The sequence below is a fragment of the Pteronotus mesoamericanus genome, unplaced genomic scaffold, assembly GCF_021234165.1.
Source record: "Pteronotus mesoamericanus isolate MK-2021 breed Mesoamerican mustached bat unplaced genomic scaffold, CSHL_Meso_final scaffold_174, whole genome shotgun sequence".
Classification (NCBI taxonomy): Eukaryota; Metazoa; Chordata; class Mammalia; order Chiroptera; family Mormoopidae; genus Pteronotus; species Pteronotus mesoamericanus.
The window spans coordinates 42,121,722-42,136,749 of NW_026555309.1; positions in this window are offsets into that span (position 1 = coordinate 42,121,722).

The window sequence follows — 15,028 nt, forward strand, 5'->3', positions numbered from 1 at the left end:
TATTAGCACTGGGCATTGGTGTGGGGGCTGGCTGGCTGTGCCGAGTTCTTTGATAGACCTTAAGCCTGGGGCTCCGGACATCGAGCTCTGCGGGGGAACCATCTGCTGGCAAATCACCTTCTCTTTATAAGGACCGGCCCCGGGGAAGGCTGCCAAGTCATCCTCGTGAGGTCTGCAGGTTTTACTGGGAGTTTCTGGGTTTCCGCACGTGCCAGCGCTCAGTGGAACTGAGTTGATTTAGTTTTCACCTGTTAGCTGGCTACGACCGCTCATCAGCCCGAGTCTTAGGAACTGCACGTGGCACCCATGGTCTGACTGGGGCTCGGGGCCGCGCGGGACTCAGAGTGGTCCCGTAATTTGGCCCAGGTCACACAGTTGTGACAGACCTGGGATTAGAACAGAAAGTCAGTTCGATGACAAGCCTCTTATCCTTTTCATAATAAACGAATGGACAAAATAGAAGTAAACTCATAGAGACAGAGAACATTTTGACAGTTGCCAGACGGGACGGAGTGGGGGGTGGACTGGGTGAAAAAAGCTAAAGGGATAAAGAAGTACAAATTGGTAGTTACTGAACAGTCGCAGGGACGTACAGTACAGAGTGGGGAGTAGAGTCCATTGAATAGTAACAATAACTGCACGGTGCCAGGTGGGTGCTGGATTTATCAGGGGGACCACTTCCTAAGTTATATAAATGTCTTATCGCTGTGCTGTACACATGAAACTGGTATACTATTGTATGTCTACTGTAACTGAAAAATAAAAAATCAAAATTAAAAATATTTTTGCAAGAGGCACAGGGTTTGAGAGACAAGACATCACCTGGCCGTGCCGCCTGGACGTGCGCCCAGCCCCACGGAGGGCCAGGTGCAGCCGCCACGGCCAGCCCTTCCGGGAAGGGCCCGTTCACGGAAGATGGCCCCAGGACTCCCTCTCCCCGCTCTCACAGATCAAAGCCTCCGCTCCGCAGCCTGCGGGAGTGACACCGATGGCAGCGACCTTCCCGAGTGCGCCCGGGGCCATCGGGAAGACCGCAGTGAGCGCGTCCAGAGAGACACGGACGCCGCATCCCGCAGACCCCAGCATCGGAAATGCAGATCATCAATGTGAAAGTTTCCTTCATTCCACAAAATGCATTTTTTCTAGAATTCTAGTGGCGGGAAAATAGGTTTAGGTTTCAATTTTTCTTTACGCTTTCCCTTTCTCTAAATGGGGAGAGGAACCCTTGAAGATTGCTGGGGTGTCCACCGGGGGGTCGGAATGGAACTTGTATTGTGAAAAATGTGCGCGTGTGCACTTGTCAGCAAGTGAGAGCTTGGATTCCAGTGAGTGTGTTCCACATCCCTGTGTAAATACGTGGGCTTGATTTTCCCTAAAATACGCATGTCAGAACATGTGTGTATGACTGTCTCTGTGTGCACAGGTCTGTGTGTGAGAGTCTCCTTCACACACGTGGAGACGTGCATATGTGCACCTGAGTGAGCAATGAGCATGCCCTCTCGCGTGTGTCTGCGCAGGGGTATCAGAGGCCACACATGTCGGTCAGTTTGCACGTGGCTGCCTCTGCAGTCCCCCTCCTCCCGTCCTGCCCACCGCTGGGGGGACCCGTGCACACCCGAGTCCGGAGCCTCTGCACACTTCCGATGCCAGAGAGAGTGGAGCGCTCTCTGCACAGAGACGCCCCCGGGAGCCGCCTCTCAGCCCTAGGGCCCTGCCTGGGACACTGATCTTCACTACTGCCTTTTTCCCCAAGGCAAAGAGGAAGACTAAAAGCCTGACCTCACAGCACGTACACAACAAGGTAGGTTTACTAGGTCCTGACCAGACTCACGTAAATGAGCATCAAGACGGCTGAAGCGGACAGGCTGCCCCTTGGGAGAGTACGTCGGACCTGGGCTCCTGCACCCTCACGGGCTCTGTCTGCAGCGGGGAGTGTCCCCACACCTGCCCAGCCCAGCTGGTTTCAATTTGTCTAGTTTCCACATCTCAGCCCCTCTTGGCCGGGCCAGTCCACTATCATTTGGTTCAATGCAATTCATTTCCAGGCAAGTCAATACAATCGCAAAACAAAAACGAAAACATCCTTAAACCCCAACAGGCGTTGACAACGTGGAGGTCTGAGGCCAGAGACTGGGGTGTGGCTGCAGGGGCTGCGTGGGAGGACGCTTTCTGGAACAGCAGCTCCTGGGGCGCCAGCGGGGGATGCAGGCCTGCACACAGGAAGGAGACGCGTCCCCTGGTGTCCGAGGCCTCAGGCCCACGGCAGCTGTGGAGGGCGCCTGGCCTTCAGAGCTGTCACTCGCGGAGGGAGGGGGCTGGGCCTCGGGAATCCCAAGTCAACATGTCGCTGGATGAGGGGTGTCCTGCGGTGAGGTCACAACCTGAGCAATGACGCTCTCACCAAAGGCGAGTCCTGCGGGGTCTGAGAGGCACATCATGGCACCCACTACAGGAATTACATCAGGCCCCAGAGACAGAGATGAAAACCTCCGTCCTCACCCCTGAGGAATTCTCGGTTACAGGGACAAGAGCCCGACAATCAGACAACACAAATACAGACGAGCAGGCCAGCCGCACGGGCTGCGCCAGGCAGTGGGTGCACCGGGAAGGGGATGAATAGTGCCCCGTGCTGGGCCCCGAGAATGAGGACAGCGAGTGTATCGGAGAAGCAAATATGCCTGATTTTTTTTATAAGTTTTCAAAAAGACTTTATTTATTTATTTTTAGAGAGAAGGGAAGGGAGGGAGACAGAGCGGGAGAGAAACATCAATGTGTGGTTGCTTCTCACATGGCCCCTTACTGGGGACCTGGCCCGCAACCCAGGCATGCGGTCTGCCTGGGAATCAAACTGGTGACCCTTCGGTTCGCAGGCCGGTGCCCAATCCACGGAGCCACACCAGCCAGGCCAATATGCCTGAATTTTTAAAAAATTATTTTAAAATGCAGTAAGGCGCCTGCAACATAAAATTTACCATCTGAACCATTCTTAGGTAAACGATTCAGCGGTAATAAACACATTCACACGGCGGTGCCGCCGCCACCTCCATCCACCTCGGGAACTCTTCACATCTTGCAAAACTGAGGCTCTACCCCATGCAACAGCTCTCCGTTCACCCCTCCCCACGGCCCCCTGGCCAGCACCATCCTACTTTGCGCTTCTGTGAATCTGATTACTCCAAGTACCTCAAATAGATGGAATCGCTCAGCATGCGTCAGAGTTCCCTTCCTCTTTAAGGCTGACTAACTGGATGGGCAGACCACATGGTGTTTATCCATTTCTGTCAGTGGACACCTGGGCTGCTGTGAACCATGCTGCCGGGAACACGGGTGGACAGATCGCAGTGCGTGTCCTGCGTTCGGTGCTTCTGTGCGCACCCCCAGAGCAGCCCTGCTGGGTCCCGTGGTAATTCTGTGTTTCATGTTTTGTGGAACTGCCAGACTGTTTTCCACAGCAGCTGCACCATTTTATGTTCCCGCCAGCACGAGTGGTCCAATTTCTCCACATCCTCCCCTCACTCGTTATTTTGTTCTTTTTTTTTTTTTTTTTTTTTTTTTTTTAATAATAGCTGCCTGAATGCCGTGAGGTGCTGAACTGGGCTTTGAAACGTGGAGAGGAAGGAGTGATGGGGGCAGGAACCAATGTCACAGGCATGGCTTGCCCCGTCCCATGGCCCCTGGGCATCACCCATGCTGTGGGTACAAGGTGCAGAGTTACCTATGCTGCTACGCAAACCCAGGGGTGGTCGCCCTAGGAGGGAGAAGGGGAGAGAATGATAAGAGGCAAGCGCTGAGCCAGGATGGTTAAGGGAGTCGGATGTTCTGGCAGCCGGTCGCTTCTTCTTCAAGAGGCTTGCGCTCACCACATGACTGGCACCACAATCTGGAAGTGTCCCAGGATCCAGCACCTTCTCGCAGGGCCTGGAAAACTCTGTTCTTTTGTAGCTGCTTGTTTGCCACAACCCAGAGTGCAAGTATGACTACTTAACCGGCTGAGAGTCACGTTCTGAAGGAGTGAAGGGTCCAGGCGGGGCACTGCCAGGGCCAAGACGGTCAGTCACACTCCTCGGCTCCCAGAAGCAGAAGTCAGGCCCTGCAGCGTGGACAGAACCCAGCACAGGATGTCAGGGGACCCAGGAGCAAGTCACAAGGCCTAGTGCGCTGTGTGTCAGGAGCTGTGTCAGGGGACAGGACACAGGGTGAACAGAAGCCGCTCTCTGCCCTGCAGTGACTTGCAGTCTGGCGACATCACATGCTGCTGTGAACACGCCGTTTTTCGCGATGCAGGGAGTACGACTGGAAGGCAGAGACGGAGATCGTCTCTCCACAGCTGGGGACGGGGACGAAGGAAGGCAGAAGATGAGCAGACGGAGCTGGGTGGGGAGCAGAAAGCAAAAGCGTTCCATCATTTACAGACCGGAGTGCCGGCCACGTTTTTGGGCTCAACAATGCCACTATTGTTGATGAAGGTGATACTATGACCACCAGCCCAGAGTCCCTTCCTGAGAGCCAGTGGCAAGTGAACACAGTGTGGCCAATGTTCAATAGATGGACGGAGCCCCCCGGACGCCCCTCCTTATGAGTTAACCCTGCAGCCTAGCGTGGACTCACACTGCGTGGAGGCTCCGTTGGAAGGTTCTTGCCCTCTGGCCTCCTGCTGTCTGCAGGTGGGCTCCCCTCCCCACGGGCTGCGACGAGGAAGCACGGCTGAGTTCTGTGGTTCGTTTCCTCTGCCCTGCCTCGTCTCCTGGACCAGGAGGAGGCACGGTGTGAGGACGGGGTCGCCCTGGGAGAGAGGGCCACCAGAGCTATCTTGTAGCCTGTGGCAGGCATGGCGATCAAGCTGTACCAGCATGAAAAGCAAACACCGTAGGACTTGTTTACCTGAACAGGTCTCAGGACCATTAACACCACCCTGGTCAGGGGGACAGTCAAGAAGTAACCCCTCTCAATGCAGTCTGTCTGTCTTCCAAACATAGGCACTTCTGTCGGTCTTCACCATCTGCCCCCAAAATGCAAGGGCTCCCAGGGAGTTCAGGGTGTTTTTGAAAAACTTAGGACCAACTCCAAGAAGGAAGGTGAGGACCTTCAAAGGCCTGTCCCCTAGCTCTGAGGCTGCACTGTCTGATAAGTAGCTGCTGACAACCCGTGGCTGTTGAATGATTAAAATAGGGCTAGGATGAGTGAGAGAGTGAGTTTTTAATTTTCTTCCATTTTAAATGATTTCCATCTAAATCTAAATGCTTAGAGTACAGTGTGTGTTCTTTGGCGCTCCGGAAACATAGGAATCTGGACGCCTCATGAACGCCACGGCCGGGGAAGCTAAAGGTCAGTGGCTAAGTGGGGCCAGGCTCTTCTGTTTGCACACTTGCTTTTAGGTTTACAGCCCGCCTCTGAGTGAGATCACGTGGTTCTCGTCCTTCACTGGAATCCTGGCCACCTGGAGGCCAGGAGGGGCCCTCGGCTGCCTCGGCACAACACAGGGCATCCGAGGGGCACCCGGACCACAGGGGGCAGCGGGGGGCATGTGCCAAGGGGAGAGCCGAGATCAGTCAGGTAATGAGAAAGCAGGGGAAGGGCCAAGAGGTGAAACAGTGTCTGGGGCCAAAAGGACAGGCTCAGGCAAGTGACCAGAGACAGAGAAGCACAGCACCTGAAAGGACCGGAAGGCATCTGGCATGGGTGGAGTGAGTGTGTGCCGGTGTCTGGGGTAGTGGTGGCTAGAGAAATAGGTAAGGGCTCAGTTAAGATACTGCTTTTATCCCACTTTCAAAGCATCCGAGGGCTTTATCGTGACCAGGTGTGAATTTGGGAAGATCACAAAGCCTGCTCTGTCAGGGAAGGATAGCAGACGAGGGTGGGGGGGCAAGGAGGCCAGCAGGGCTCCACTGTCAGAGTCCAGAGGCGCAAGGATGGGGCCGGATGTGGGGGAGTGACAGAGGGGATGGGGTACAGTGCACCGTCCGAGAGGGACTCAAGGGCGGGCCCACTCAAAGCCACGACTTCTGATCCATGGTGACAGGTCCCAATGTCCACGCAGGGGACAATCCAGTCAGCGCCTATTGATTCACAGGTCATGACTTGTTTCTGGGTGTCACACTGCAGCCTTCTCATCAGCTTCTCTCCTTGATGCCAATGAACTGGGTTGTCGTGGGGGTGAAACTCATTTTACAAATACACCCTTAGGCTGCATGCCCGTGTTAGTCTGTAATTAATGTCAGTAGTTACAACAACAAAAAAAATTAAAACTTGTTTTTCTCCAACATAACTCTAAGTGACTAAGCTTGGTGACTCTCCTTCAAGCCCAGGTGACTCAATAATCCAGGTGTCTTTCAATCTGTGGCATGGGTGTCCCCAGGATATGGGAGTACCTTGGGGCTCTTGGCATCTTGATTGGCTACATCCAGCCACCCACGTGATCACAGGGAAGGAACACAGAGAACTGTGTGGAAAGCTGGAGGGGACAGGTTTAGGAGTGGCGTGGGTCATGGAGACCTATACTCTGTTGCTCAGAAGGAGCCACATGACTCAGACTCTAAGAATCTGGGCAATGCAGTTTGACTGTGTGACCTGAGAGGAAGGTGGGTCTGTGGCCATCTCGGTAGGTTCGGCCCCGATGGCAGAGACGCAAGTAGCAGTGGGTGACCTGGAGGGCAGGTTCTTGCCATGTTTCCTTTCTTTTAATGCAGAGTGCTTTGAAGCTTTCTTCCTTCATCTTATGTAACTGCAACTCTTAAGGAAAGAAAGGAAAGCTTCAGGAGTGTTTCAGGAGGACCTTATCCTTGGTTTGGTGTCTCGTGGACAACGTAGAAGACGACAACGCGATGATGACATTAACAGCAGAGTGAACCCACAGGTCGCAAGTTTCAGCTTAATCATGTACATAGGAGACGCGAAGACCTTGGTCTCCATGGCTGGCCATTTGCTGGGTTGAGGCAAAAAGCACCCTGGGACTCCCAGCTGTATGAATGGGCCTTCAAGATCGCCAACTCTTTCTTAAAAACACAATACAATAAAATAGCTGCACAGCGCAAGCTATGGGAGGACAAGAGAGGCCTTTAGGGGCACGCGATGGGAGACAAAGGCCACTTCCCAGTCGGCAGGAGAGGTCGGTGTGAAAACAAGCTTCGCTGTTTATCGCTTGGGCTCTGCTGGCGTGAACTCCTTGCTTCCCAAGGTTTTCTTATCCGCACACACACTGGCCTGAAAGTCCAATGGCCCTTGCCTCAAATTCATTCTCCGCTGTCAGCGGGCTGCCTGGCTCTTGGACAGCCCCTTAACCATTTTAAGCTTCTGTTTCTGTTTCTTTATTTCTAAGTTGGATCTGACACTCCCCAAATAGCTCCAGACTCTGAGCTTTCATGTCTCTGGAAAGAAAATGGTGGGGCATCCAGGGCCAGGCCTGATGGTCCTGGTCTCTGTCTTCACTAGGACTGTGCTAAGGAGACCGACGTTTCCCGAAACGCTTGAGATGAATGGATAATATGTTGTTCGTCCAGTCACGGCCAAGGATGAACCAGTCTCGTCCACACCCCATACAGCCGTACGTCACCCACACTCCCTGTGCCCCGGTCCCTCCCTGGTTTTGGTAGGATCGCACGCATGAAAAGGCATTAAAAAGAGTAATCCTTCGCTCCACAGGGTCACATGCAGGGGACTACCTGCTGGTTAGATTTCCACCCAGGACAAGTGATTCTGAGGGGCTGTGGGGAAAGATGAATAAGGCGCCCTTTCTACTGCCCAGGTGGAAGGACCCTGTGAGCTCACCCACCACACTGCGTGGGAAGCTTGGGCCTGCACCTTCTCCTTCCTTCTGGGAGCGCATCCTGATTTTCTTGGAAAACTCCTGCCTTTTCTCTGCCATTGTCTATAGTTCTGGTGGGGTCGACCCCATCTATTCACCCCGGCCCAAAGCTACTCGCCCTGGTCAGAAGGACTGGTTTGAGGGTGGCCAAAGACATTTCCTGGAACTGAGGGGGAAAGTGTCCCTTTCCTCTGCTGGGTGGCTCAGAGGGAGGTGCCTGAGAAAGCAGGTGTAAGAGAGGCCAAGAGAAGAGGGAAACTGAGTCCGAGGGCCTGTTCCAGATCCGGCACCCTGCCACCCCCTCCTGGCGTGGCAGAGCAGGCTGTCCGCCTGGGCACACGGCAGCCTGGTGCCCCTTGGAGTGACGCAGGAGCAGGTCCACAAGGGGGGAGCCCCCCTGCGGCGGGCTCCGAGGCGCACTGCCCAGGGGCCGCATCAGGAACTGAATACCTATCACCTCAGTGGGGTCGCCCCCTTCGGACGCTGCCCCTCCGGTGCCATGCCGCCTTGATGAGTGGGATCCCGTTCTCCCACCTGGGACATCCCCGAGGTCGCTCTCAGGTCCAGAGGCCCTTGGGGGCCGGCTCAGGCCTGGTTTGGGCTGACTCACAGCTCGCCCTTTCCCTCTCCCCGGTCGTACATTCTTTCCTTCTACCCTGCAAGGCCGCTCTTCCATCGGACCTCCCGCCTCAGCCCGCCCGCCCGCTGCAGACCCAACCCAGGACGGCCGATTCCGAGAACTCGCTAGGAAAGAGGGCGCTCCGAGGAGGCTCCATAGCTGCGCACAACCACCGCTTACCTGGAGACGAGAGCCCCTCCATGGGGGCTGGGGGAGAGCGGGGACCCCCGTGCTAGGTAGCAGGACCCTGGCTAACCTGTCACTGGCGGCAAGCTGGGATGCTTACCGGAAGTCCGGAGGGGCGTCCGCTGCGGGGACGGAGCAGACATTTTCTAAATATGGGTGAGGAGTAAATACGAGAACAGTGGACCAGAGTGGCTATTGCTAAGCTCAAGGGAGACTCTGGGCAATGGCGACGACAGGGCGAGAGTGATTAGGCCAGGGACCCCCGCTGGCACACAGAGCGCTCCCATCCGAGGGGCAGGGAAGGCTGAGGTCTTCATTGTGAGAACACTTGCGCTCCACAGGGAGGAAACGCCCCGCTCGGGCAGGTCTGCTCTGTAAGGCCAGGGCCTGGCTGGAAAGCATCTGGGTTGATCTGCCCTCAAACCATGACCCTCCCGATGCCATTGAACCTCTCTGTCACTCCTCCCTTTTAACAGCTACTCTCACCCTTTGCTTGAAGATGATGTGGAGGCCTGGCCCCTGCAAGGGAGGGTCAGTTGCCCACAGGACCTGCTTCCACCGCCCCCCATTGCTCCTGCTAGGCTGACGGGGAGGGGGAGGGGGAGGAGCTCAGGATCCCGCAGCCCAGTCGGTAGGAGCTGCGACAATACGCAGGGGCTGCCATCAAGGTGGAGGGACACAAAAGGGCATTAAGCCACAGTTGACAGAGTTGGAAGCACATTCCTGAGATGTCCTGGAAAGAACTCCGGGAGATGCTGAGAAAACACTGGCTCCAAGGAGCAACGAGAAAACAGTGGTCCAGCCCCGGCTAGAGCGTCTCAGGTCTCTCCTGGCTAGAGCGCGGGCCTATGAACCGAAGGGTCGCTGGTTCAATTCCTAGACCTGGGTTGTGGGCCAGGTCCCCAGTAGGGGGCGTGAGAGGCAACCACACATTGACATTTCTGTCCCCTCCCCTTCCCTTCCCCTCTGTCTAAAAACAAATAAATAAAATCTTAAAAAAGAAAAATTAAAAAAACCAAAGAAACAGCAGTCCACACTCCCAAGCTGGGACAGTTCTGAAGGTCCTTCCTGGCTCCAGAGGACCCTGCAGGCTCACCTGAGGCCCTGGCCGCACCTTCTCCCTTTGCCAAAGCCTGCTCTCACCCCTCTATTTCACGGAGGCTGACTGCAAAAATTACTTTCCAATGAACTGTCTGCAACCTAACTTTCATTTCAAAGTCTGCGGCCAGGGGAACCCCACCCACCACGGACACCGCCGCACGGCAGGCACGAGACCCCAGTGGGCAGTGGCGCAGCCTGCTCCCTGGGCGTCCACACATCGGGGCCGCAGAACAAGTGCCGGCCCGACGCGCACTGGTAACGCGCCAAGTCTCAGGTCTCCATACGCCTGTCTTCAAAACCATTGTTCTGCTGTTTGCATCCCGCGGTGTTTTCCTATTTAATCCATATTTTTATTATCACTCTGTTGGCAAAGTGTCTAGATTTGCAAGCAGAGAAAAACCAAGCATGTTGGCAACGGTGGGAACACTGTATACGATGATAAGCCTAGTGCCTGTGATTCGTTCATTCGGTCTTTGACTTATTCTTTGAGCAAACTTTGGTTAAGCCCTTACTCTGCACCAGGCCCTGGGCTTGGTACCACGTGTACAGCAAGGAGTAGTGCTTAGATCTTGGGTCTAAGACATATGGTCCAGCGGAACAAAATGACACGCAAACAAGTGCCATAAATCATTTGAAGGCAGATAAGGGTGGTTAAAGCTCCCACCTATAACATGCAAGAATAACTGAGCAAGCGTGTTCCAAAGACAGAGCCCCCACCACCCTTCCCCGCAACCAGCCTGGAGTCAATGAAATGCTGGCATCCCCTGGTGCAGAGCTGGCAATAAAACTGATAACCTGTCTCTCCTTTGTTCAGCTGATCCCACCATGAGCTCGAACACGGGTGCAGTCCTACGTTCCACATTATAGAAATGACGACCAGGGCTTTTTGTGTGCTGGCACAGGCAGGTGCGGCGGGCTGGCAGCTGGGAGCAGAGCAGATCCCGCTGGCAACGTTTCCGCGTTCATTTTTTTCCTTGGTGATAATTCCCAGCACCAAGCTGGATGAGATGCAGCACCACTCGGCTCCCAGATGGAAAGAGCTCCGCCGTGCTGGCTGCTGAGCAAACGTGGACGTGTGACCTAGGCTTCCTTTCCTCTTTTTTCCAGCCCTGGTTCCCACAGAGCCCACCCTATTCGGTGGGCACATGCCAGAACTTCCAACAGGGAGAAAGGAGCTCAGGGGAGGGGGGCAAAGACAGTGGGTTTAGAGTTCAGCGTGGTGGAGAAGCAGCATAGGTAGGAAGCAGGATGGAGAGGGAGGCAGTTAATAATGAACCAACACATGAGTACTGCTGCTTCCCATGGAAAAGAGACATGATCACATGTGATTCAAAGGCTTTACGGTGGGCGGTCAGAGGGATGTGGAAACACCGCCGGAAGGAGGGGTTATTGTCCAAAGCTGTGACACTAAGAAGGCGGGCCATTCTGGGAGTCCGAATCTAGATGTGATTCCTTGCTACACCCCTAGTGCCTAGCCCAGGGCTTGGCACAGAGTAGGAGCTTCATAGCTGTTCATCACATGAATAATTACGGATTGATTGAGCAAATTCCCTTTATTTACAACGGTCTGTCTGGAAAAAGTCCAGCCATTGTTAATACAACGAGAACAGTCTGCATGACATCGATGTAACCTGGCAGCCAAGGAGAGTGGACGGGGATGCACATGCATGAACAATGACGACTTCACTGTCCTAGTCAGCAGGGGTGGTGGGTGCCGTTGAATGAGCATGTGTACTGTGTGGCCGTCATATTCAAAATGACTGAGCAAGTAGAGCAACGAAATCTGCATCCAATTCTGCATTAAGCTTGAACATTCCTCCACAGAAATGACTCAGACAATTCAGAAGGCCGCAGCTGTGGGCAACTGGGGATTGGCAGCTCCATCACAACAACGCGCCAGCTCACACATCATGTTTTGTGCATTTTTTTGGTGAAACATCAAATCACCCAGGTGACTCAGCCCCAACTACAGTGCAGATTTGGCACCCTGGGGCTTCTGGCTTTTCCCAAACTAAAATCACCTTTGAAAGAGATTCCAGACCATCGATGAGATTCAGGAAAATAGGACAGGGCAGCTGATGGTGATTGGGAGAAGTGTGTGAGGTCCTAAGGTGCCTACTTGGAAGGGGACTGAGGCGTCATTGTCCTACATGCAATGCTTCTTGTATCTTCTTCAATCAAGGTCCCTTTTGCACAGGTCTTGGATGGATACTTTCTGGACAGACCTCGTCTAGTGTTCCCATTGTTTCCAACTCTGTGTTAAACACTCACAATATCTTCCCACGATTGCTGTCTATCCCCTTGGCTTTTCGCTGCTTGAAAATGTAGACATTTTACCAACAGATTTAGTGTAAAAATATTATTAAATGGGAAGATGCAGCAGGGTGCCAAAGGAAGCACTATATGTCCTTGAGTGTAGACACATACCTGGGTCTCACAGTGGCGGCAGCACCCGACACTGGGCGAGTCACGTGACCCTCCGACACTGTGTGCTGCTTCCCACGGTGGACGCTGGAACTGCTTTACACGAGGAACGCGCAGAGCTTCACCTCGTTACAGAGAGCTGCAGTGGGGGCCTGGGGCTGGTCTTTCAGTGTTTTTGTAGACGCATAAAGTGATGAGGTGGTTCAGGCTGTGGCTCCAAACAGCTTCAGGGCAAATTGAGAGCCAACTGGCAAAGCAGGCCCTTGACGGATTTTTCCCTCAAGTGAATGGCACCTGGAGGCAGGGAAAACGATCACAGCTGCCTTTGGTGACCCTTGCTTCTATACCAATCATTTGCCACCGGGCTAAGCACATTGCCCACTGAATCTCGAGCTAATCATCCTCACTATTTTGTGGAAGTGTGATCATTTTTATTCCCACTTTACAGATGAGAAAAAGGAAATGCAGATAAAGTCTTAGTGTTCCTGGAGATAGGACACTGGGTGTGGGGAGCAGCCAGGGCGTCAGGTCAGGGGTCCCCGGCTGCGAGGACGGAGTCTTGGTGTGGCCCAGCCCCTCCTCTGGGCCCAAGCACTGGCCCTGCGGCAGGAGGTCCCTCCCGGCCCTTCGTCTCCTCGTCCCAAAGGACAGTTCACCATGACAGGTACAGCTCAGGTGTCAGGCTCAGTGCAGGAGCATGTTACTGACAGAAAAACCTGGGTGAAGGCCGTCACGAGGACAAGAGCCAGGACTCTGTGTCACATCCTGTGTTTATTATTATTGGTGGTGGTGGTTCCACCGTGAAGCCCAGTTCTAAGCACTTTTCATGCATATTGAAGCCCCACTGCAGACCAGAGGGTACAGGTTGTTGCTACTCTCATTTCACAGAGGAAGAGCAGGAAAGGAAACGCGCGTCTGAGCCAGCAAGGTTATCTCAGTTCAGCCTTCACTGCACCCTCAAGTGAGGAAGCAGAAACCTCGAGAGGCTGAGTAGTTCTCCCAGGCGTCACGACCAGAGGGCAAAGAGGTAGAGCTCACCTTGGCTCCACCTGCTCAGAGGCTGTATCTTCCTATGGCCTCCTATAGCTACCACCCCACGGATCAGGAGGGGGCGCAGCGAGGCATATGCTGCCGCTGTGGTCCCCGGGGCCACTCCTGCTCATCCAGGAGGTGGGCCTCGCTGCACGGCTGCTGCCGGCCTCTCTGTGTCTGCCCGTCCCCTCTCACGTGGAGAAGCTGCTTCCCCGCTGCACACCTTTCCAGCTTATGGAAGGTTTCATGGGGACATTCTATGTTCAGATTCTGGGGAATCAGTATCATTAAAACGCACAGCGATGCCCACTCCTGGAAGCCGATTGTTCTATGTGTAAATTTTCTCGATGGGTCAAGTAAGAGCAACACTGACATCTGGCTACTGGATTTACAACACGGAAGTCATCGATTACCTTGGAAGAGCTGTTTTGCTGCATGGTGGACACGGAAGCTTGTTTGCAGTAGATTTGAGAGAAAAATAGTGACAAATCGTTCAAGGAAATTTCTTTTAAAAGGGAGAAGAGAAATAATATAGTAAAGCAAGGAGGGGGTGCGAGGGGAAGGGCAGGGTGGGGGTAATCAAAGAATGAAGGTAGACAGTAAGTAGGTAGATGATAGGTAGGTATGTAGGTAGGTAGGGGATAGGCAGGTTGGTGGGTATATAGAAGATACAGATAGATGACAGAAAGACAGATGGATAGGTAAGAACATAGTGTTAGTCTGCTGCTAGGAACGACATAGGAGAGAACACGGGGGGATGCAGGAGAGAAAGTAAAGATGGGCGTCCGCAGCTCTGAGCAGCCCAGAAAGCACGCGGACCAGGCGTCCACGCGTGGCCAGGTTGGCCTGAGATGGGGTCACTGGAAGCCATCCAGTGTCAAAGGCTGAGCCCAGCATGTGGCCCCGAGGCATGTGGGCATGAGGTGGCCAGGTGCAAGCTCCATGTTGGCGGTTCTGCCTGAAGACTCCTTGCCGACAGAACTGCCCACTCTTCGTTCGTCAGCAAGTCTTTTCTGGCAGCTGTCAGTTCACGCTGGTATGTATGTTACCTTGTTCAGATTCCACCCCATCCGACTGGCTGCCCTTTAAGTTCCAAATAAACGTAACTCATCACATTCCTAAACAGCTCGAGGACTGCACACAAGACTCCTCTTGTCTGAAGGGCCTCTATGTTCTCTGAGAAGTGCGTGCTTCCTGCCTTCTGCCCAAAGGCCACCTCTTCGCGTGGCTTCCTCTGACTTGCCCGGGCAGTGGACCTCCCGGTCCTGAGGGGCTCTGTGTTGCTTTGCTGAAATGATCCAGGCACCAAGGTGGACGAAGCCTCCCTCACAGCAGAGGAAGCCGCTCTCCGCCCAGGAGGGACCTGTCACGCCTCTGGCAGTTGGGAATGAATGGCTGGGAGAAGGAGTGAATGAATGAGCGGTCCATTGTCTCACTACTCCAGCCCTTGATGAGCTAGTTGGCCTGTTCAAAGGCTGGTTGGGGTGTGCCCAACAAGATGAGTGGTTCTCATAGGAGGTGTCCCCGACAGGAGCTGGGGGGATTTTTAGGAGTCTGCCCCCGCCCCCTCGGAACGAAGGAGTCGGCTCTGGGTATCTGGGTGGAGAGAAGGGGTGGCCCCCTCTCTGTTAGGAATCAAGCTCTGCGCAGAGGGTCTCTCGGGACCCTTTCATTTTATACATTCAGTGAATCCTGAATCGTTCTCTTGATTTCGGAGTGCAGACTGTTGCTCCAGTGCCAGGAAGCCCCCCGAGAGGCTCCCTGCCTTCCCCAGGGCTGCTCCAGTCCCGGAGAGACGCGCTGCATTTTCTCTCGCCTCCCCTGCAGCCTGCCCTGTGTCTCTTCCTCGTGGGCAGCACGGACTG